Consider the following 25,015-nt stretch of genomic DNA (forward strand, 5'->3'; position numbering starts at 1 on the left):
GAATCAAATAGCAATTTCATATGGTTCCACATACATGCTTTTAAATATTGTTGGCTTCTTCTTTTCTTAAAAAAAAATTGATGGACAATAAATGTGCTTTTGTTTAGTTTAAAAGATTTTCTTTTTAGAAGCTGGATGCTATGAATGTGCAACTGTTTTTAGAAAAATAAATGTGGGGTCCTGGTGAAATGGCAGAGTCTCTGACTGGCCATCCACGCAAGTAAGCAAAATGTAAAACTGTTTTATAGGACCTAACGCCACAGGCGTTAGATGTGCAAGGATGGCTGCTTTGATGCATCTACCTCATTTCATCAAGAATGTAGAATATGATTATTCTGAAATAAAGATACCAAGAAAATAAAAACACAAGTATTGAACATTCCTGTGCTTCAGTGCAGTAGTATGCCCCAAAGATTATGCAGCTCCATCAATATTTTGAGCACATCTGCTTGTTCTAATAACAAATACATTTTTTCCTATGATTATGTGCCCTTTTACAGATTGGGGTTCAAATGATAATTTAAACCTGACAGTTTCATAATATGTTGTAGAAAATAGAGATATACGGGAGTCCTCTGGTTACAGCAGTCTTGACATACGACATTTCAAGTTTATAATGCTCATTTCCATAAAAACTCAAAAAAATTGAGATGTGAGTGTTTTGGTTTACCCTGTTAACATCGTACATACGGACCATGTGGGCGATCTGTTTTGGCTGTGTGCGGCAGAAGACTACGCAGAAATGTGGCATATGAGGCAGTTGGTGTCCCCAGTACACTTAACTCTGCCATTTTGGACTGTTAAAGTACAACTATTCCATTTGTGTTAGGCTAGGGTGTGTTTCGACTTACATCGAAATTTGGATTATGCCTCTATTGTAGGAACAGAACTGTGTCACAATCTGAGGACACCCAGTATATATAGGCTTTAAGTCATTAGATACAGAGCTATCGGAATGGATGAGATGTGGGTTGATGCGCAAGGACTTTATTGGCATAAAGTAGCCGTCTTGTTGCTCACAAAATATCAGAGAACAAATATCAAAGTATGTAGAGGAAATGAATAGAGAATTCTCTGTACAGTAGTCTTAACATTAGAATTTTGAGGAAAGATGCCTAAAAACAGTTCTCAAACTAAATAAGGATGCACTATTTGCTTTCTTTCTGTAAGTGTTAAACTGAATGGACATTGTGAATTTTTATATAACACCTGCAAATGAACATAAAGTAATTCAACTAGTTTACTTAATGTAACAACATCTGCAAGAAATACAGTCTACAGGACAACTAAGTACACTTAGAGCATATATATAACTGAAACAAAAGTTTCACAAAGCAATACTAATCCTCACTGTATTTGACACCTATTTTTTATTTCATTATTCTATTCTATTCTATTTAAAAATGCTAGACACAAACTACTAGTTTGATTACATGACCCACTAGTTTAATAAGCACTATTTTAAGTTATATCTTAACAGAACCTCATGCCACTAATAAATTAGAAGACAAAATAGTTTGGAAAACCATATCTACCATCACTGCTTGTTTTGAGATGATGTTGGGAGGATCTTTTGAATTATGTATAAATGACAAGATGGTGGAGAGTCACTCATGTTGCCTGGAGTTATACATAGGCAGGCAACTGGCAGAGATAGGAGTCATGTCTAGGCATAAAACTCTTTTTTTTTTTAATTTTTTTTAATTTATTCATTTTTTAGAGAGGAGAGGGAGAGAGAGAGAGAGAGAGGAGAGACAGAGAGAGAGAAGGGGGGAGGAGCTGGAAGCATCAACTCCCATATGTGCCTTGACCAGGCAAGCCCAGGGTTTTGAACTGGCGACCTCAGCGTTTCCAGGTTGACGCTTTATCCACTGCGCCACCACAGGTCAGGCGCATAAAACTCTTGAATATTCCATTCTTCCAAGGTGATTTCCACATGGCTTTTGTTGTTTGTGGCTCTCAAGGCATAGGTAAAGAAAGAGCTATTATTATTATTTTTTTTCTCAATGAGTGAATTTTCCTAACTCCCAGGGTGATTTTGAGTTGGGGAGAGGGCAATAATATGAGAAGATGATGATCTTCGTGAATAGTTTGATCCTCAACTTTCCCAGGGCCTCCAATCTACAGTTGGTGACCCCAAAATAATGGTTCTTCATGTAATGACCTTCACTACAAAATTATCAGCTTTCCCTAAAGCAGTAATTCACACAAATCAAAAATAGAACCAAATTATCTTGGCACAAACACACTAATCCGCAAAGCAATTCAGCATGATTTTATAAAATCTATAAATAGAGTTAGTGCTTATATACAACTCTCGATTTTATAAATGGCATTAAAAATGATGAGATCAAGAAAACTTGTTAATCTAAGAAAGAGTTTGTAGAAAGGGCACAGCTGAATGTTTGAGCTTTTCTAATTATATTTGAAAAACAAAATTTTTCCCCTAGAATTTTTTTGGATAAGAATGTCTGATCTATGGTTTTAAATCAATGATGAAAAATGTTCTTTTACATAAAATAGTTCCATATGATTAATTCTTACCCTTATTTAAATTACAAATCAAATTTTACTTTCATCCATGAAATCCAAAGGAAACAAAATTAATTATTTGGGGCCTACAATTTTTAAACATCTTTATCAATTACCTGCAATATTTCTGGCATGATTATTGGCCAAATACTCTATTACAAATTTTCTTAAAAAATAAACAACTGCAGAGGTTATTATAGAATATTAAGAATTTGTTCAATCCCTGGTCAGGGCACACATGAGAAGCAACCATCTGCTTCTACCCCCCCACTTCCCCTTCTCTTCCTCTTCTCCTCTCTTAGCCAGTGGCTTGATTGGTTCAAGCGTCAGCACAGGCATTGAGGATAGCTTGGCTAATTTGAGCATCAGCCCCAGATGGGATTGCTAGGTGGATCCTGGTCAGAGTGTATGCAGAAATCTGTCTCATTATAAGATGTAATTTCTAGGGAGATACCAAGATGGCTGCGGAGTAGGCAGACACATGGACTCGCAGATCATACCACTAAACTGGATTACAAATTAATTTAGGAACAATCAGCGTGAAAAACCACCTTTGGACTACAAGAACAGCTCTCAAAAACCAAGAAGCAAAGAAGAAGCCACACTGAGCTTGGTAGGGAGCACTGAGGCATGGTGGGTCTTCCCTGCTTCCAGAAATGAAGGGGGGGGGTGAGCTGAAAGCCCAGAAGGGCTCTCATTCCAAGGAGAAGAGAAGAAAATATTGCTTACAGCCACCTGCCTGTAGACCTGAGAATGAGGTGTGCTGAGAGGGACTGGCTTGTCTTCCAAAAGGAAAGTGGGGAGAGAGAGACAGACTGACGGGCAGAGGAATGCATGGATGACCTGAGAAGCTGATTCATCCAGTGCGGAGGTGGCCATAGTTGGGGGAGGGATTGATCCTTCCACATAACACAAGCCTAAAGTGGTTCCAGGTGAGCCACCTCCAGAAATCTCTCCAGTTCCAATCAGCGCAAGAAGACACAGCTGAAAACAGAAAGTGTGGAGGAGGGGCAGTAACTCAGGTCTCCATGGAGATCTGAGATACACCTCCCCCTACAGAAGCGGAGAAAGTACCCTGCTCCTGGAGAGTAGCTAGCAGATCAGGCCTTCAGAGTCTCAGGTTACACCCACCACATTCCTGGATACAGTTACAAATAAGCCCCCTGCTGAGAGCAGTAAACAAGACTACCACCGAGTTAAGAATACTGAGAAGAAAACGAACAAATCAAGACTTCAATGCGGCTCTACTAGAAAAGCCAAATCCGACAGTGGATTACAAACAACAGCTAATGCCAACCCAACAATACCTGGAAATAACACAACTGAAAATTGGAGGCAGACAACACCAACCCTAGACTCAACCAGCTCTACAAATAACACACCCAAACAAACTTCCCAAATAATGGGAAGACAGAGAAATGCAATCTAAATAAATCAACAAGAGAAACCTCCAGAAAATGAACTGAATAATATAGAAATAACCAAACTACTGGATGAAGAGTTTAAAACAAGGGTTATTAGAATGCTCAAAGATCATAGAACAACAATGGATGGACATAATGAGCACATAAATAAAGAGATTACAAGCATCAAAAAGGACATTGAAATAATAAAGAAAAACCAGTCAGAAATGACAACTACAATATCAGAAATGAAGACTACACTAGAAGCAATTAATAGCAGGCTGGAAGAAGCAGAGAATTGAACCAGTGATTTATTTGTTTTTTTTTTTAATTTTTATTTTTCATACTTTTCTGAAGTTGGAAACAGGGAGGCAGTCAGACAGACTCCCGCATGCACCCGACCGGGATCCACCCGACATGCCCACCAGGGGGCATTGCTCTGCCCATCTGGGGCTTCACTCTGCTGCAACCAGAGTCATTCCAGTGCCTGAGGAAGAGGCCACAGAGCCATCCTCAGCGCCTGGGCCAACCCTGCTCCAATGGAGCCCTGGCTGTGGAAGGGGAAGAGAGAGACAGAGAGGAAGGAGAGGGGAAGGGGTGGAGAAGCAGATGGGCACTTCTCCTGTGTGCCCTGGCTGGGAATCAAACCTGGGACTTCTGCACGCCAGGCCGACACTTTACCACTGAGCAAACTGGCCAGGGCTATGAACCAGCGATTTAGAAGACAAAAATAAAAGAAAACAGAGAAGCAGAGCAGCAAAAAGAAAAGAGGCTGAAAAAAATTTGATGAAATTCTAAGAGAGCTCTGTGACAATCAAAAGAGAAACAACATCTGCATCATAGAGGTTCCTGAAGAAGAAGAGAAAGAACAAGGGATAGAGACCTTGTTCAATGAAATCATAGCTTAAAACTTCCTTAAAGTATGCAGAAAAAGTTATAAAGTTCAAGAAGCACAGAGAACTCCATTAAAGAGAAACCCAAAGAAATCTATACCAAGATACATCAATTAAAATACCAAAACTAAGAGATAAAGAGAAAATATTAAAAGCTTCAAGAGAGAAAAAGGTTATCACCTACAAAGGAGCCCCATAAGAATGACATCCAACTTCTCAACAGAAACACTTAGGCCAGAAAGGAATGAAAAGAAATATTCAAAGTAATGCAGAACAAGAGCCTATAACCAAGACTTCTTTATCCAGCAAGGCTATCATTTAAAATTGAAGGAGAAATAAAAAACTTCTCAGACAAAAAAAAAAAAAAAACCCTCAAGGAATTCATTACAACCAAACCAATGCTGCAAGAAATGTTAAGGGACCTGTTGTAAACAGAACAAAAAGGGAAAAGAATATAGTAAAAGAGGAATAAAGCTTTAAAGAATAAAATGGCAACAAACAACTACATATCAATAATAACCTTAAAGGAAATGGATTAAATGATCTAATCAAAAGACATAGAGTAGCAGCATGAATAGAAAACAGGACCCATACATATGCTGTCTACAAGAGACTCACCTCAAAACAAAGGATAAACATAGACTGAAGGTAAAAGGATAAAAAAAAATTTATGCAAATGGAAATTTAAAAAAGCCTGGGGTAGCAATACTTATATCAGACAAAATGGACTTTAAAACAAAGGCTATAGTAAGATATAAAAAAGGTCACTACATAATGATAAAGGTGGCAATCCAACAGGAAGATATAACCATTGTAAATATCTATGCACCTAATATAGGAGCACCTAAATGTATAAAGCAGACTTTGATGGATATAAAGGGCAAAATCAACAGCAATACTATAATAGTAGGGGATTTCAATACCCTAGTAACATCACTAGATAGATCCTCAAGAAAGAAAATTAATAAGGAAACAGCAGACTTAAAGGACACACTAGATCAACTGGATTTAATAGATATCTTCAGAACCTTTCACCCTAAAGCAGCAGAATATACATTCTTTTCAAGTGCTCATAGTATGTTCTCTAAGATAGACCACCTGTTTGGGCACAAAAGCTGTCTCAACTAGAACACTGAAATCGTATCAAGCACTTTCTCTGATCACAATGGCTTAAAACTAGAAATCAACCACAACAGAAAAACTAAAAAATTCTCTAACACACGGAAACTAAGTAGTATGTTATTTAATAACAAATGGATTAACAATGAGATCAAAGAAGAAATAAAAAAATTCCTAGAAACGAATGATAATGAGCATACAACAACCTAAAATTTATGGGACACAGCAAAAGCAATACTGAGAGGGAAGTTCATAGTACTACAGGCATACTTTAAGAAGCTAGAAAAAGCTCAAATAAACAATTTAACCTTGCATTTAAAAGAACTAGAAAGAGAACAGCAAGTAAAGCCCAAATGTAGTAGCAGGAAGGAAATAATAAAGATCAGAGAGAAATAAATGACACAGAAGCTAAAGAAACAATATAGAGGATCAATGAAACCAAGAGCTGGTTCTTTGAAAGGGTAAACAAGATCGATGAACTCTTAACCAGACTCACAAAAAAAAAAAAAAAAAAAAGAGGACTCAAATTAATAAAAGTAAAAATGAGAGTGGAGAAATAACAATTGACACAACCTAAATACAAAGGATCATAAGAAAATACTATGAAGAACTGTATGCCAAAAATTAGATAACCTAGGTGAAATGGACAAATTCCTTGAAACATATAATCTTCCAAAAATCAATCTGGAAGAATCAGAAAACCTAAGCAGACCAATTACAACAAAGGAGATTGAAACAGTTATCAAAAACTCCCAACAAACAAAAGCCCTGGGCTGGATGGCTTCACAAGGGAATTCTTCCAAATATTCAAAGAAGAACTAACTCCTATTCTTCTCAAGCTATTTCAAAAAGTTCACGAGGAAGGAAGAGTTGCAAGCTCCTTTTATGAGATGAGCATAATTCTGATTCCAAAACCAGGCAAGGACAACCCAAAAAAAGAAAATTATACGCCAATATCCCTGATAAATCTGGATGCTAAAATTCTCAACAAAATATTAGCCAACCAGATCCAGCAATATATGAAAAAAATCACACATCATGAACAAGTAGGATTTATTCTGGGAAGGCAAGGCTGGTACAATATTCGTGAATCAATCAATGTGATTCATCACATAAACAAAAGGAAGGAGAAAAACCACATGATAATTTCAATAGATGCAGAAAAAACATTTGATAAAATCTAGCACCCATTTATGATCAAAACTCTCAGCAAAGTGGGAATACAGGGAACATACCTCAACATGATAAAGGCCATCTATGACAAACCCACAGCCAACATCATAATCAATGGGCAAAAATTAAACGCAACCCCCTTAAAATCAGGAACAAGGAAGGGGTGCTCCCTTTCACCACTCTTATTCAACATAGTTCTGGAAGTCCTAACTACAGCAATCAGACAAGGAGAAATAAAAGGCATCCAAATTGGAAAAGAAGAAGTAAAACTATCATTATTTGCAGATGATTTGATACTGTTTATAGAAAACCCTAATGTCTCAGTCAAAAAACTACTCAACCTGATAAATGAATTCAGCAAAGTGGCAGAGTATATAATTAATACACAGAAATCAGATGCATTTTTATATACCAACAAAGAACTGTCAGAAAGAGAAATAAAGGAAACAATCCCCCTCACTATTGCAACAACAAAATAAAAAATAAAGTACCTAGGAGTAAATTTAACCAAAGAGGTTAAAGACTTGTACTTGAAAAATTATAAAACATTAATAAAAGAAATAAAGGAAGGTACAAACAAGTGAAAGCATATACCATGTTTATGGTTAGGAAGAATAAATATCATTAAAATGTCTATTTTACCCAAAGCAATCTATAAATTCAATGCAATACCAATTAAAATACCATACTTCAAAGATATAGAACACATATTCCAAAAATTTATTTATATATGAAACCAAAAAAGAACATGAATAGTCTCAGCAATCTTGAAAAAAAAGAATAAAGTGGGAGGTATCACACTTCATGATATCAAGTTATACTGTAAGGCCACTGTATTCAAAACAGCTTGGTACTGGCATAAGAACAGGCATATAGATCAATGAAACAATATACTGAACTTAGAAATAAACCCACACCTTTATGGACAATTTATATTTGATAAAAGAGGTAAGAGCATACAATGGAGTAAAGACAGCCTCTTTAACAAATGGTGTTGCAAAAATTGGACAGCTTCCTGCAAAAAAATGAAACTAGACCACCAACTTACACCACTAACTAAAATAAACTCAAAATGGAGAAAAGACTTAAATGTAAGTCGTGAAACCATAAGCATCTTAGAAGAAAACATAGGCAGTAAGCTCTCCGACATCTCTTGCAGTGATATATTTGCTGATTTATCTCCATGGGCAAGTGAAATAAAAGACAGGATAAACAAATGGGACTATATCAAACTGAAAAGCTTTTGCACAGCTAAAGACAATATGAACAGAATAAAAAGACTAACCACATGATGGGAGAATATATTTGACAATACATCTGATAAGGGGTTAATAATCAAAATTTATAAAGAACGTGTAAAACTCAATACCAGGAAGACAAACAATCCAATCCAAAAATGGGAAAAAAAAATGAATAGACACTTCTCCAAAGAGGACATAGAGATGTCCAATAGATGAAAAAATGTTCAACATCACTAATCATTAGAGAAATGCAAATTAAAACTGAAATGAGATACTTCCTCACACCAGTCAGAATGGTGCTCATTAACAAAACAACACATTATAGGTGCTGGTGAGGATGTGGAGAAATGAAAACCTTCCTGCACTGCTGGTGGGAATGCAGACTGGTGCAGCCACTGTGGAGATTCCTCAAAAAATTAAAAATGGATTTGCATTTTGACCCAGTCATCCCACTTTTAGGAATATATCCCAAGAACACCATATCACTGACTGAAAAAAAGAAATGCACCCTCATGTTTATGGCAGCATTGTTCCCAATAGTGAAGATCTGGAAACAGCCCAATTGTTCATCAGTGGACGAGTGGATTAAAAAGCTGTGGTACATATATACAACGGAATACTATGGGGCCATGAAAAAGAAGGAAATATTACCTTTTGCAACAACATGAATGGACCTGAAAACTATTATGTTAAGTGAAATAAGCAAGGCAGAGAAAGAAAAATATCATATGACCTCACTCATTTGAGGAACCCCAGGAATAATGAGAACTGAGGAACGGAATTGAGACAGAGGAGGGATCAAAGGGACCAGAGGAAAAGAGGACAGAGGGAAAGGGGATGATAGAATGGGATAAGACTGGAGGGAAGGGGGGAAGGTGCTATGGGGAGGGGGGCAAGGGAGGTGTTGAGGGGAATAAGGGGGGTGGGGGGATGTATTCGGGGCAACTCTAGAATCTATGTAAACACAATTAATTAAATAAATAAAAATTTAAAAAAAGATGTAATTTCTATAAGATATAATTTTCCCTTTTTAGAAGTCCTTTACAAATTAAAATCTTCCTGGGTCAGACAAGAACTGCATAACTTAGAATTTCTTTAATATTATGTTTTCTCTCAAATATCCATTTACTTTTGATATTTAAGATATATTTGAATGGAGTAAATGGTGGAGTGAAAAACCAAAATGGAATAAAGAGTACAATTTCTCCTAAATTTAAATCATTTCAATTTATAAACTGTTAGGTAAGAAAAAGAATGGTGATGTTCTAAAATAAAAAAGAGTAATGAGCCTGACCTGTGTTGGCGCAGTGGATAATGAGTCAACCTGGAAACGCTGAGGTTGCCGGTTCAAAACCCTGGGCTTGCCTGGTCAAGGCACATATGGGAGTTGATGCTACCTGCTCCCCCCCTTCTCTCTCTCTCTCTCTCTCTCTCTCTCCCCTTTCTATAATAAATAAAATCTTTAAAAAAAGAGTAATGAAATACAAAGGGCAACATTTATGAAATTATTGTCCCTTGAATATAAAACAAAGTCTTGGCTTGTTTTGTTTCAACAATTTATTCCTTCATGTATTTGTGAAAGAGGTGCTATCTCTTGTTCTGGGTGTTTGTCTCTGATACCAGCTAGACTGAGTTGCAGCATGCATATCAGATCCCTCAAATATTGATACAGAAGCTGAATAGCTGCTTAAAGAACTAGTACATGGGGCTGTTACTGTGTATTTTCCCTCTTTATTACATTTTCCAAATCAAAAGCAGATAAGCTCTGACACCAGCCACTGTTATCAATATGAAGGAGACACACACAAAAGATATGTGAACAAAATGAAATCTGACATGTCAATAGGAGACAGACTGTTGTAGGAAAGTACCAGATAATTAAATTTAAGAAAGAACCTAAATTTTGGATTTCTCATAATACAGTGTGATATGGCAGACGCAGATAAGAATTTGTACTTAAAAGCATATGCAGATATCAACTCACATTGTTTTCTCTGTAATAGAGCAAAGAGAACTAGAGAGCAAAGTAACTGAATGGAAGAAGAGTGTGAACCAGAGAGCCATGATTTAAATGCCAGTAGGTTGCTTAGCTTAGTTTTTAAAATTGAAAAAACAAAACAAAACAAAACAAAACAGCAATAATAGGAGAGTTGTGGCAAATATATTTTATCTCATCGCTTATTTACTTTCTCTTGCCATTACAAATTATGACCGTTTTGAAGACAGATGCCTCACTGTCTTTTATTTGCTTCTGCGCAGTGCTTGGCACATGGGAGATTCTCAGTAAACAAATAAACAGTTAATACTTATTACCCTACTCATAGAGGTGGCCGATGTATGGCAACACCTGCAGACCACCTAACATATTCTCATACACAAGGTCATGTTTAAATATTATGACCCTTCTACTAAGCATGCACAAACTCAGACTCATTTCTGGAACATGGTTTCTTCTCATTCTCCACGCAGAATGGACAGCAAGGGTGAAAGCCCTGAGGTGTTATGAAGATGAGAAAAATACGGCTTATAGAGGTAAAATGGCAATTATAAAGATTTGATGAATTTAAGTTCACAATAAATTATTTAAGATTATTACAGTCTAGGCTGCATTTTTCCCTCAGCTACATTAAAAACATGATATGACTAGAAATCAAGGAGGGAGGGAAAGATAGAGAGAGAGCCAGAGACAGAGAAAGAATTCTCTTTATTGACAGTTTAGGATTGTTGGGTTATGGTTTTCTTTCCTCTAGACTAGGTGAATATACATTTCTGTCCTTCCAGTGACCATATAAAACTGGTATTATTGAGAGACAGTGAAAATATTTTGGGTGTACAGTGGACACATTTGGGGTCATCCTCCCATTCTGATTTTCTGTACCATCTATAAGTCAATGCCTTCTGCAGCAACATGGATGGCCACCTTTCCCATGCACCCTTGTTTTTCATTAATGACATAATCTCAGCCATAAGAATGAGTCACACTTGTCTTATCAAATTTAGATAATACTCTTTTGAACACATTGAAAAAGTTTGTTAGTAATTTTCTGGAAAAGATTTTACTTCTTGATCAGAAGAGAGAGCTAACAACAATGACAATGACAACCACATAATCCTTTTCTGCTACACATTCTCTTTTCATCTGCCTTGTTTCTCTGTTTTCATGTAAAGACATGATGCTTGGATTTCTGCACCAATACTGCCAACCTGGGAGATAAGCCCAGAAACACTTAAACAGGCTGACTCGGGTTTTCTGCATCCATTCTGTCACATTAACCCTGGCATTCCGTAAAGTTAGACTTATTAAATACAGATAAAATCGAGGGACATAACAAATGTCACTAATATTTAAGCAACTTAGTAAGGTGAGATCCAGCCTTTTATATCTGAATGCCTCTTAGACAGCTAGTGGGTTGTGTCTTGTTGAAGACGTTTGCCTCTATGTTACTGACCTGCGGTTTTCTTGAAAGGTCTTTGTCGAGCTTTGGTATTCAGGTATTCCTGGCCTCATAAACTCAGTCAGAAAGTATTTCCCCTGCTTCTATCTCCTGGAAGAGATTGTAGAGGATAGCAGAGGCAGGTCATGTATAGTTTTATATGTTCTAGTAAGGACCTTATATACTTGTCTGAAATAAGAATATAAGTAAATGATATAATATAATAAGAGGTGAATAAATCAGTAAGCCCACACTCATTGAGCTAGCCTGAAACTTTGTGTTTCCTGTTGTGTTTTTAAAGAATCTTCAAAGAGTCTAAATGTAATAATCTGGACATAGTCAATAAAGCCCTTTACTCAACATTTGACCCCATGAGCCCATCAGCCTCGGAACTCTCCATTTTTGTGATAGATACATTTTTCTGTCTAGAAAAAAGGCACCATGTGAAATAAAAATACACTTGATGGATACCTATTCCACTTGAAAAATATAAACTCATTAAAAAAAAAGTCTCAACCTAATCAGGCAGTAGCACAGTGGATAGAGTGTCGGACCGGGGCACGGAGAATCCAGGTTCCAAACCCCGAGTTCGCTGGCTTGAGCACAGGCTCACCTGCTTGAGCATGAGATCATAGACATGATTGTGAGCATGGGATCATAGACATGATTGTGAGCATGGGATCATAGACATGACTGTATAGTCGCTGGCATAAGCAAGGGATCACTCTGCTCTGCTGTAGCCCCTTGTTTAAGGCACATTTGAGAAAGTAATCAATGAACAACAAAGGAGCCGCATTGAATTGATGCTTCTCATATCTCTCTCTTCCTGCCTGTCTGTCCCTATCTGTCTCTCTCTCTATCTCTCTCTCTGTTTCTGTCACACACACACACACACACACAAATAAAAAGAAAAGAAATGTCTCAGAAAGGCTACTCCCACATTTTCACTTGTCAGAATAACACAATGTCTTCCCAGTGTTTGTTGAGAAATGCTTTCTGGTATATAAACTGGCTCTACAGACAGTTCCCCAAAATGTGTTAAAATATTCTGAACAATGGCAGCATTTCTGAAATCCAAGGTGAACACAGTGAAGGGCAACTCTCATTTGGACAGAAGTTTCAGCATATGAATTTTTTTTAAAGGAGTTTGTTATTTCATGGTCATGCTTCATAAAATTTTAGTATTTTTCCATTCTGCTTTGTGACTATATTTTCATTAGAAATATCAGAAACACTGAGGCAGTTCTCCACCTATATTCAGAGGCTGATAATACTGATGTCATTTCTGGCAAGAAAAAATATATGTATCTAATCCTTTATGTGTATATGAAAAACCAGTAATCATGGTCTAAAATCCTATTATAGAGAGACATATAAACAGATAGATATTCTGTTTCACGAACTAAATTTTTGTGTCCATGTGGAATAAATGAATAATTTATATTTCACAAGTGAAAAAAGTGTAGTTTCAGGCCATAAATGAAAAGACTTTTTTAATGTGGAAGAATAATCTTTCTCTTTTTGGCAGAAATCTATATTTTATTCTATATAAATAGGAATTGTTAGTACAAGAAACCAAATAACCTTTACTCTACAGATATAATTGTTAATATATAGCTTTTACTTTCTGAATAATAAATAATAGGCAATGGCAATTTTCAGTCACTGCATTATGATAGCTAAAACTTAGCAAAAATTGTTGTAACCATGAATGGAATTTGTTTGTTTCATAAATAAAGAAAAACTACCAAATAAAAACTATTTTTAAACACATAATAGATTTATTTAAACTGTTATAAATTCTAAAGTATCAGATGTCTAAAACTAAATGGTATATCAGAGATACACAAAAAGGAAACTATAAATAATGATAGAGCAATATAAATTCAACTTTATGAAAAACACAGGTTATTTTTTATGAGGTCAGGTATATGCACATAAATCATCTTTCCTGTTCACCGGAGATATTTATTTCAGTAGAAAGATACAAAATTAGGTATTTGGTTTGAATGCCCTTACATATATAGAAGAAACTAGTGGGAAAACACTATCCAGCCTGTTCATAACATAATGGAATCAGAGAAGACAAGATAAGTATTGAACACTATGCTACATAAAAAGCAGGCAAAATTGAATATAATTTTTAAAGTTGCATATAATTTTTCCTCCCCTTTGTTTTCTTTTAATGTCCTCCCCTCTTCCAAAGTACTTTTATAAAGAAAAGAAGGAAAAGGATGTTGGTAAATAAAAATAGATTAATATACATTTTCTAACTACAGAAAACTTTTACTGAATGAATACTTTTTGAAATTATCTCCTTTGTTGATTTCAGTAGATTCTACATAAAGATGATTTTTCCAAAATAAACTTGAGGCATGTGACCTAACCTGTGGTGGTGCAGTGGATGAAGTGTTGACCTGGAACACTGAGGTTGCTGATTTGAAACCCTGGGCTTGCCTGGTCAAATGGGAGTTGATGCTTCCTGCTCATCCCCCTTCTCTCTCTCTCTCCTCTCTAAGTGAACAAATAAAATCTTAAAAAACAAACAAACAAACAAAAAACAACCCTAAGGCATACAAACCTTTAATCAGTTTAATACAGTCTTATTCAAGAGTCTAAATTATGAAACAGAATTCCCTTAAATTTATACTCAGACGTAAACAGCACAGATAGGAACATCCAATATTTTTAGAATTAAAAGTTCTAAAAAACATAAAGAATTCACGACCATGTTGTTTACCTAGAATATGCCCAGTAGTATGTAGGAGGTTTGTGAGAGAAAGTAAGCACAATGGCTCTGTTCTCTACCTAGAGGAGTGCTTTCTTGTATGCCATAGATGTTCATTTTCCTTATCTCTAACATCTAACAACCACTAAATCCAAAGGCTTATATTCTCTGTACTCAGCTGCCATCTTGACAGAAAGCCATTTTGGAAAGAAATGTTTTTTTCCTAACAGATTTTTCTCCCCAGACTCCCTTGTTCATTCAGAGTGTAATAAAACAACTCCAAAATAAATTATCACCTAAAAAACTGATATTGAGCTCATATTTCAGAAGACTTTCTAATTTATTACACTAAGCCTTCTAAGTACAGTTTCAATACTTATCTATAAATACAGGGTGGGGCAAAAGTAGGTTTACAGTTTTTTTATATAGAAAATCATGCAATAATTAATAAATAATAATAAAAGAATAAGCTGTGTTTTGTGTACTCAGAACTATAAACCTACTTTTGCCCCACCCTGTATATGAGAGTTAGGGATTATCAAAAAATGTATTTCTCTATCATCGGGCAGAATTGTATTAAACTGTGTCACAAAAGATAATTATCTTTAAAACTTTTTCAAGACTAGAATTCTAATTTTCTCTTCTGCAGAACATTACATCATCTCATCGATCACTCTTTCCAATAATTTAAAAAGAAATTTTCTCTCTCTTTAAGTCCTTGGTTTACAATGTTTCTTGCAATGGCATATATTTACTTTAAATACACATTTAAGTGTTTCTTTTTATCCCATTTAACATCTCAAAATTTCTTTATTTTTTTTACAAGGTTATGTCACAAACTTTAAATAAACTTGGTTTCATTGCTCTATCTTTCTTTTAACTCTTGATATAATTTTTTCAATTATAAACCTAAGTTTGAACTCAGGACTCTAATAAAGTAATCATACCCAGAACTATTGTTGAATAATTACTTGAATACCTAATGAGAATGCTTGTTTTTAACAGCATATTGCCAACTTATCAGCTATTGAAAACCAAGAACTCATTCTAATTATCTACATATTTAGAAGGAAATCTAATTCACCTTTATACAATGCATTTCTTCCATGAATTTTTTTTTTAATTTAGAAATTAAATTTAATGGAGTGATATTGATCAATAAGATTACACAGCTTTCAAGTGAACATCTCTATAGCATTTGAACTGGGTTTTTTTGTTGTTTGTTTTTAATAAGAGACAGACAGAGATAGACAGAGACAGGAAGGGAGTAGGTTGAGAAACGTTAACTCATAGTTGAAATACTTTAGTTGTTCATTGATTGCTTTCTCATATGTGCCTTGACCAGGGGTCTCCAGCTGAGCCAGTGACCCCTTGTTCAAGCTAATGACCTTAGGCTCAAGCCAGTGTCCTTGGGCTTCAAGCCAGAGAGCATGGGGTCATATCTATGATCCTACATTCAAGCTTGTGACCCTGAGCTCAAGCTGGATGAGCCCATGCTCAAGCCAGCAACCTCAGGGTTTCAAAACCTGAGTCCTCAATGTTCCAGGTTGATGCTCTATCCACTGTGCCACTGCTTGGTCAGGCTATAGCATTTGAACTGTTGATTGCATTGTGTGCCCATCACCCAAGGTTACTGTATATTTGTCCCTCCTTACTTCCCTCCCCACTCTCCCCCTACTCCTGGTAACCACTTCACTTTTATCTATGTCCTTGTATCTCAGTTTTATATCTCACCTATGTGGGATATATATTTGTCCCACATAAATATATTTTAATATTTTTTCTATTAAATTCTATTCTTTACTATTTCCTAATTAATGATTATCTAATAAACACATTGGCTTCAAGAATTAAACAGAATGGAAATAATCTAATGGATATATACTGTTGTATTGCTAGATGCTCTGAAATTATAATTATCTTGCTAAACTCTGTCCAGAAGATAAGAAAACATCACAAGTATATGAAAGGTTATAATTGTTTTGTAAATGTTCAAACTTAAGATTATAGAAGTTACTTATGCAAATTTCTTTCTCTTAGTAATTGGTCTGTCTCTAGCAGTACTTAAGTTTCTGTCCACTGCGTCACTGGTAGGTCTGTCTCTATCTGAGCCTTCTCAGGTGCCCTTCTGCTCTTCAAAGAATCACTTTCCAGTATGGAATTGTTAATGATCATAAGCTCTCTAGCAAGAGCTTACTTCAATTATCCCTAAAACCTTTTCCTGTGTCTTTAGCTATTTTCTATTTACTAAGTGGGCATGGCACAGAGATGGTATGAAGGTTTAGCCACCAAATGATTTATATATTTTTCACACTATTTCAGAATATTTGAGCAAGATAGGCATTTACATGGTTTACACATCTAAACATCTGGATGTGCATTCTGAAATGCAATAGACTGTATTTTCTGACAGTTCAAGAACTAGAAGAATGATCTTAGGAGAACATAAGATTGCATATTGAAGCTGCTGTTAAGAAGACTGACAATGCTACAGCTTACAAACCTTAGAGGAGTGAAGAAGTAAAGTGATCAGGATATACAGGGTCTATTCCAGGCCACTTTACTAGCTGTCAAAAGGGTATCTCCCTGATGCCTTTACATTTTAAATATTTAACATATAAAAAAATATGTCAGCAATAAATTTGGTTTTTAACAATACTATTCTAATGATAATTTCTTTTTAGTTTGGTGAATCCTAGAATGACCCAAGTTTTTAAGCCTGAGAAACATTTATAACCAGGTTTCACCAAAGTGCAGAGAATATATATTTTGTTACTCAAAATTAGTTATGAGCAGTGAACTTTAGTCATTTTCTTTAAAAAAAAAATGCATTTATTGTATTCTCATTGTTAGTTGTTTTCCTTCAACACCTGAAATTATTTTCTTTCACTTGTCACTTTGTCAATTTTAGGTGACACAATATTTTTTTTTCCTGTTCCTTTATATTATATGTTGTCTGTTCTTTCTGATTTTAAATATCTTTGCCTTGTTTTTGGAGTCTGTGGCTTTGTTAAAATGTCTATGTATCTCAGTATGTTTTATTTGTCTGGGAATAATTCTATATAGTACTCACATTTTTCTTCAAATATGAAAAATCTTCAGCTATCACCTTTTAATTCCATCCACCTGGAATTCTTGGTAGACATTTGATGTCATTTCTCATTTTATTCTTTATGTCTCTTAAATTTTCCATCTCAACACTCTATGCTCATTCTAGAGAATTTCTACAGATACAATTCACACTCCATTAATATTCTCTAAGGACATTTCTCCTTTCCTCCTAAAAGTTTTCATTGAGATTTAAATTTGTATATTACATATATTTTTCCTGAAATTATTTGGTTCTTTTACAAATCTGATAATTTGTTTTCATAGTGTCCTATTGTTGGTTTTTATATCTTTTTTAAAAAATAATTTAAAGTGGTTAGTTTATGCTTTTCCATATTGTTAAGCTCTCTCAAATTTTTAGGATTTTAATTCTCCTGCTTTTGGTGCTTGCTTATTCTTTATTATGTTGGCTAATTCTCATGTGGGAGTTTGTCATTATTTAATTAAGAACTCTTTTTTTTTTCCCTAAGGGTCCTGCATGCCTTGACCAAAACATGTCTTAGTTTTAGACATAAATTATATTATGTTTTACATACATTATATTATGGGGGATTTATGTACTGTGGATAACATAAATTTAAGCCTCGGGCTAGTACATGCAAAGGTCTAGCATTTTGATTTGTTAGAGTAGAGCTATTTTTTTCCCATTTCATCTAGGTTCCTAGTAAGACAAGCTCTTGTCACTTCCCTGGATCAGTGGGTACAATTTTCTTGCTGCTTCATCAAGGAGAAAACAGCTTTTCCAGGGTCCTGAATTTATGTGAAATCTTCAGTTCCAGATTTCTAACCTGATTGGATCCTAGTTATTTAGCCACAAGAGACTAGATAAGGCCTCTCCGTTTTTAGTCATGACATCAGCTCCGAGTCTTTCTCCTCTGCCTTTGAATTCTTCCTTTCTGACCCTTGAGGATTTTTAGTTTTTATTTTTTGCTGATCTATATATTTACAAATATTAATAATAATATTACTGTTAAGATACATGTGTACATACACACAAATGTACATGTACACACATACAGACACAAACACACACACACATAAATAGGAGGTGGGTGAGTGCCTCATCTCAGTCCACCAGATTTGTTGATGTGAAACAAATTAGCTTAATTTGTTGATTAAATTAATCAGTGAGTAATCTACAATAAATGCAGATAGTGAAGTTAGACTATATTTCAAGTAGTTTAATATGAATTTTACAATATTATGAAAGAACAGCTGTCCACTTTATTACTGTAGCACCAGAAACAATTTTCTGTCCTTCAACATATCGCTTTGTTGCCTCCCATTCTTACTGGGTTTTTGAAAACATCTTTTCATCTCTTTTATCCATTTCCTACTTTGCTCTGTTTCTCTATAGGATTATATCAAGTTTTCATGTTTGTGTGAACTTTATTCTCCTGGGTATATGTTTAACATATGTTTAACTACACAGAACTTAAGGCATAAATGTCTAGCAAATGAAGACTCTTTTAAATGCCTAACAATTGACAAAAAGTACATTCAAATAAAATATAAATTATTACTAAATCAACTTTAAAGTAACACTAGATAAACTTTTAGTTGCTACGTATATTTAATCTATTTTGTGCTTCATAGACAGTAACTTCAATTAAATAATTTCCCCCCTATTTATTACCACAATGATTGTCCTTTTTATGTTGACTAGATACATACAAACCTTACTGAATTTAGGAGTGGCAAGTCCAACTTAATTCATACCAAAGTTACTGTGCCAGACGGGCAAAGCAACAGAGAAGATTTATTTTGATGTGTCCCAGAAAAAGACACTTAGTCACTGGAAAATGTAATTAAGAAAAATCTAAGGCTCAGAAAAGATGTCATTTGAAGCGTGGGCTGTAGGTATTTGATTCTGCAATGGTCATAGTGTGGCTCTCCCCAACCAGACTCTATTTCTTTGGCCTAGGTCAGTGGTTGGCAAACTCATTAGTCAACAGAGTCAAATATCAACAGTACAACGATTGAAATTTCTTTTGAGAGCCAAATTTTTTAAACTTAAACTATATAGGTAGGTACATTCCTTATCGAGGTAGCACCCACACACGGTATTTTGTGGAAGAGCCATGCTCAAGGCGCCAAAGAGCTGCATGTGGCTTGTGAGCCACAGTTTGCCGACCAGGGGCCTAGGTAGATGGGTTAGATATCTCAGGCAATTCAGTTTTATCTAATATATAAATTTATGCATATCTCATTCTTTCCATTTAAGAAAATAAAAACCCTTTAAAAATTTAAAGTGGATCAGACTGACTTTAGTGCATGGTTGACAACAGTAGTAATCAATGAGATGAAAATAAAGAGGAAGATCACTAAGCAAAACTTGGAGGAAAAGGGCAGAAAAAATGTGAGTAGAGTTATTGGATGACCAAATTTTTAGGGGGTCTAAATATTTATGTAATTGTTCCTGGTCAGTAGTTGGCCTCTTTACTAAAATAAAATCTTCATGTGAACAACGGCCTACACAGAGGGCTTGGAAGAGTAACTGGCATAGATGGCACTTAACTCAATCACTGTTGAATACATAAATGTGTGAAATCAGGCTCCTCAAGGAACAAGGGTTGTCATGTCAACAGAGGAGAGGAAACAAAAGATAGTGACTGAAAACCTAGCTCTATGGAACTTCTAACACAGTTTATATGGAAAGATAACTGATGATATAACATTGGTCAGGGAATTTTAAAGTATCACTTCAAATGGATGGCAGAGCACAATGATTTAGGAAATTCACACAAAGTTAGGTGGTGATACCATTGTGGTATCACTAAGCCCAGGTTTTTATAGTAGTTTTTTGAGAACTGAAAAATTTATTTTGAGATAACTCAACATAGCATTGACCATTCCTGTTCTAAGACTCCCGTTTGAATATTGTCAACACCTCATTTTATCCCTTGCTCTTGTGTCTTGAGAATAGAATAGAAAATAGGTATTTTACATTTAAAAATCCTTCTATTATCTCAATGAAAAAAAAAAGTTTCCCTAGTGGAATTTCCAGGGTAAAAAGGGACTTTACTTTAGGAAATTATAAAATTACTTGTGCTGTGCTTCAACCTAAAGAATAATAGAGATTTTGGAAACTTTTCTTTTAGATATTCTATTTTACTGGATATTAGATTTGATAAAGCATTATGGGCCCTTTTTCCAGAATGAGTTTCTAACTATTTTTTCTTATACTGCAGATTAGCCTACTATTGTGGCTTATATTAAATTAGGAGATGATATATTTAGTGCCCTTTATTTTAAAATTAATTTTTCTTTGGAGAATTTTAGTCTTAAGGAAATAGTTCTATTTGCTTTTCCACTGTAACAGTTGCTTTTTAGGTTAAACAGGTGTATGCAGGTCTCTACTTTGAGATGTTAGACCTTTTGAAATCCAAAGACTAGAGAAGGAATAAGACAGATGTGTTTGTATTTGGGCTTACTACCTGAGTTATGCATACTCCTGTTCTTCCATCCCCAGGCACAGATGCTGCCTGTTCTCACAAACCATTCAAATTTAATGAACAGAAAATAGAGAGAAATTGTAAAACATAAAATACTAAAATTCAAATAGAATAAACTGTTCTTTGTGGTCTAATGTCCATGGCAAAAGTAACAAATTTAACATAGTATCTAATACACAATAAGTATTCAATAAATATATTTATATGGTAAATTAAAGAAATATAACTATATGGATATACGCAGCAATTTGGTAAATTTGGAATACTAAAATACTTGATGCTAATCATTTTAAAATACAGTGAGTAGAATTCTTTAGGAAATAAAGTTGAATAAAGTCTTGAGTATTGAGTTGAGTAACTCGGAGGAAAAGCCATTGGTAGAAGACTATGAGACCCATCAGTTCTGTCTTCACACCATTCCCTGATATCAGCTCACTGAATTAGCATTCATGCTCATTGCCTCTGTTTCAGTACTTTCTCCATTCACACGATTTCTCAATAGATATGTAATTACTATATGTATCCATTAATTTTACAATAATTGAATATACCCGTTCTCCCCTGAATTAGAAACATAAGTATTTACGAGCATCCCCTCTATTTAAGAGCTAGCTTATTACTGCATGGCTATTGCTACTTGAAACCATTTTGTCACTTATACTATAGCTTGACCCAGAATTTCTCCCTTCCATTTCCCTGTCCTCTGATCAGGAGACTATTGCTCATGTTATAACCACTTTCTCTGTGTTTTAGAGAAAAGTCCTACTCTCTCTTTAAATTTCTAAGTTACTTGCCCTGCCGGTTGGCTCAGCGGTAGAGCATCGGCCTGGCGTGCGGGGGACCCGGGTTCGATTCCCGGCCAGGGCACATAGGAGAAGCGCCCATTTGCTTCTCCACCGCCCCCTCCTTCCTCTCTGTCTCTCTCTTCCCCTCCCACAGCCAAGGCTCCATTGGAGCAAAGATGGCCCGGGCACTGGGGATGGCTCCTTGGCCTCTGCCCCAGGCGCTAGAGTGGCTCTGGTCGCGGCAGAGCGACGCCCCGGAGGGGCAGAGCAGCGTCGCCCCCTGGTGGGCGTGCCGGGTGGATCCCGGTCGGGCGCATGCGGGAGTCTGTCTGACTGTCTCTCCCCGTTTCCAGCTTCAGAAAAATACAAAAAAAAAACAAAAAAAAAACACAAAAAACAAACAAACAAACAAAAAATTTCTAAGTTACTTATAATCAAATCTGCTTTCTTTTAGCACTGATATTCAAAATAAACAGGATTTTAAATTTGTCTAATTTTTAGAATCATGTAGTATTGTTTTCTTCCATTTTTCACTTCAAAGATCTATTTTTATACATCATGATTTGATGATAATCTTGTGGATTTTGAAAAACTGAATCTGAGCATCAAACACCACTTCTAGCATTGTTTCTGTATGAAAATATGTTTTTAGTTCTAAATACTTACAAAATAAAATTTTGAAACACAACCCAATTTAAGTTAGTACCTAACTGTATATAAATATGACTTTTAGAATTAGCTGAAAATCAAAGATTTTTAGTTTATAAAGAATTTTTATGGTTTTAAAAACAATTTAAATTATTCCAATCATTTCAGGACATAATTATTTCATAAAGTAAGTATAACTTGAAAACCTAAAAATTTTGACCTTTTAAAAAGCCCTTGTCTCAGTGAAGTCTACCTTGTAGAAAGCAAGAATTAATTTTATGGGTTCCACATTCTCTGTCGTTCTCCTACTAGACAGTCAGAACATCAGCACATGCCCTTCATTATAAAATGATTGAAACAGCCATTAGCGCTGTGATAATTATTTCCTGCAAAACTATTGTACTTTTGATTTTGACTATGTGCATTTTTAGACTACTTTGTTTGTTTTAATAATCCACACAAAGAAATTATGAAAAAAAGAAAGCACGTGTTTCAACAGTAACAACTGTGATCCTATTCTGTAGTACCATTGTGCATGAGAAATAGGAGAAAATTCTAGTATTAAAATAGTTCATTACCAAATGATGAAGAAAATAAAATATAACACAAGCCTACTGGACAGGTTGATTAATAAGTTGGTAAGTTTGTAGGTGTAGATGTATAGTTGCTTTATTTCTAAATGACTTTAATGTTGGAGACCAACGTAGCCAACTTCCTCAGAAAAAACAAACAAACAACTAAGATGCAAACTGTGAAATAAAGTTTTTAAGATACAGGCTCATACTGTAACATTATTTCTCCTGGATACATTGAGAATACTATGAAAGACAATTCTTTAGAAATGCAAAACTTCGATAACACTTGACTTCAAATAATGATCAGTAAGATCATTTAATCACCTCCAACTTACTTGATAGAACAGTATTTGTGTCTAGTGAAAATATGCTAGAAAGGACTTAGACCAAAGAAGCAATTTGATTGGTTAATGAAGAGTCTAAGAATGATAATTGAATTTGATGGAATTCATTAGTTAAGACATTCAAGCAGACACTTTACAACTTCAATTATGTACGATAACATATGTAATATTCACAGTGTGATATATGTATTTCATTGTCGATTAGGCATATATGAGAGTCAGACATAATATGGAAGAAAGTAACATCAGTCTGAGACAAATTCCGCCTCCATTCCCACTGCTATACCCAAATATTATCTGTACAACAGGGCACACAAGCACAGAGGCAGATGTCCTGGCATATTCTTTTAGAATGCAAGGCTGCTCAAGATCATCTACAGATAATGAACCATGACAACTTTGAATGTGAAGAAGTATAAAATGAAAGTCGGAGAGAGCAAAACTGTTATATAAATGACCAGTACCCCATCCACTAAACTAGCACTTCAAAGGCATTAATACTAGGAATAATTGCAAAAGATGTTTATTTTAATATCATAAAAGCACTTTAAAGTAAGAGATATAAACCTCTAACCTTCTATACAAATGCTTCCCCCCTCCACATACCACAAAATACGGGGTGGGGGTGGTTATCAACAAAACCTATTAAAGTTTCTGCTTTTTCCAAGTACCTTAATCAGTTGCAGTGCAATTTCCAGGAATGATGTGATCAGTCTTTCTTATCTGAATCCAGGCGTTTGTCACTCAAGTTCTTGCTAATTCTTGTTTTCCTGTTTTCCCTTGAAAGAGAATAAAAGAAATAATCCATCACAATGCTAGTCGGCAACTACTCACTGGGCATAGAGAACCCTGCTTATGCAGCCCATTCATTATTCACGTCCTGCTCTAGCTTCCTTAATTCCTGATTGTGCTAGGTGCTCCAGGCTAAGAATCAATACCTGCGAATCATGCTGACATACAGAAAAATCTAGACGAATAAATGTTTTTAAAGAGCAAGTTTTTCACATTTCATCTGACACAGCCTGTTCAATGGAGAAATAGCATGTGCTGCCACACAAGGAGCCCAGTGGAATGACCCATCAGGGGAATTATCTCTAAGCAATTCACACTTTGTTTTGCTAACAAGACTACTTGTTAGGATGCTGAAGTGCTATCCTTCTCAGGCAATGTTCTCCACCTTTTAGAATTATTGAAAAGCTAACCGAGTCTATTTTGATTTGTGAATCTCTTTGTAAGCAACAGCAGCTGCCACAGTGCTAATAAAAAGAAAAGGTATTACTATTTACTTAGGAAGGGCTTTGAAATACGGCCCATACAAAAGCACTGGAATTGCAGAGACGCACTGTCACATGTTGTCACAGTTCCTTCCTTTCTTGTTTTTGTCCTTTCCTCCTCTCTCCCTCTCCCCTTTCTTTCTCATTCTTTTCTTTCCTGCTTCCTTTTTATTCTGTATTCTTTAATGTGCTCCTTATTGCATTTATCTACGCTTTGATTTAGAGCAAACTACTTTGTCCTATTTGAGGCTTTTAAGAAATGTTTTTAGAATATAAAGTCCCAAAACTTTACAATACAAGGGC

General features: G+C 35.4%; 1 protein-coding gene across 2 annotated transcripts in view; it reads right to left on the reverse strand.

Moving 5' to 3' along the window:
- SYT1 (synaptotagmin 1) overlaps positions 1 to 25,015 on the reverse strand; it is a 586,497-nt gene that overhangs the window by 455,915 nt on the left and 105,567 nt on the right. For both annotated transcript variants that reach the window (XM_066257602.1, XM_066257600.1), the window contains exon 2: positions 24,110 to 24,217. The gene's annotated coding sequence lies outside the window, so the exon portion shown is untranslated. The remainder of the gene's footprint in view (positions 1 to 24,109; positions 24,218 to 25,015) is intronic.

This window comes from Saccopteryx bilineata, chromosome 2 (genome assembly GCF_036850765.1).
Source record: "Saccopteryx bilineata isolate mSacBil1 chromosome 2, mSacBil1_pri_phased_curated, whole genome shotgun sequence".
Lineage (NCBI taxonomy): Eukaryota > Metazoa > Chordata > Mammalia > Chiroptera > Emballonuridae > Saccopteryx > Saccopteryx bilineata.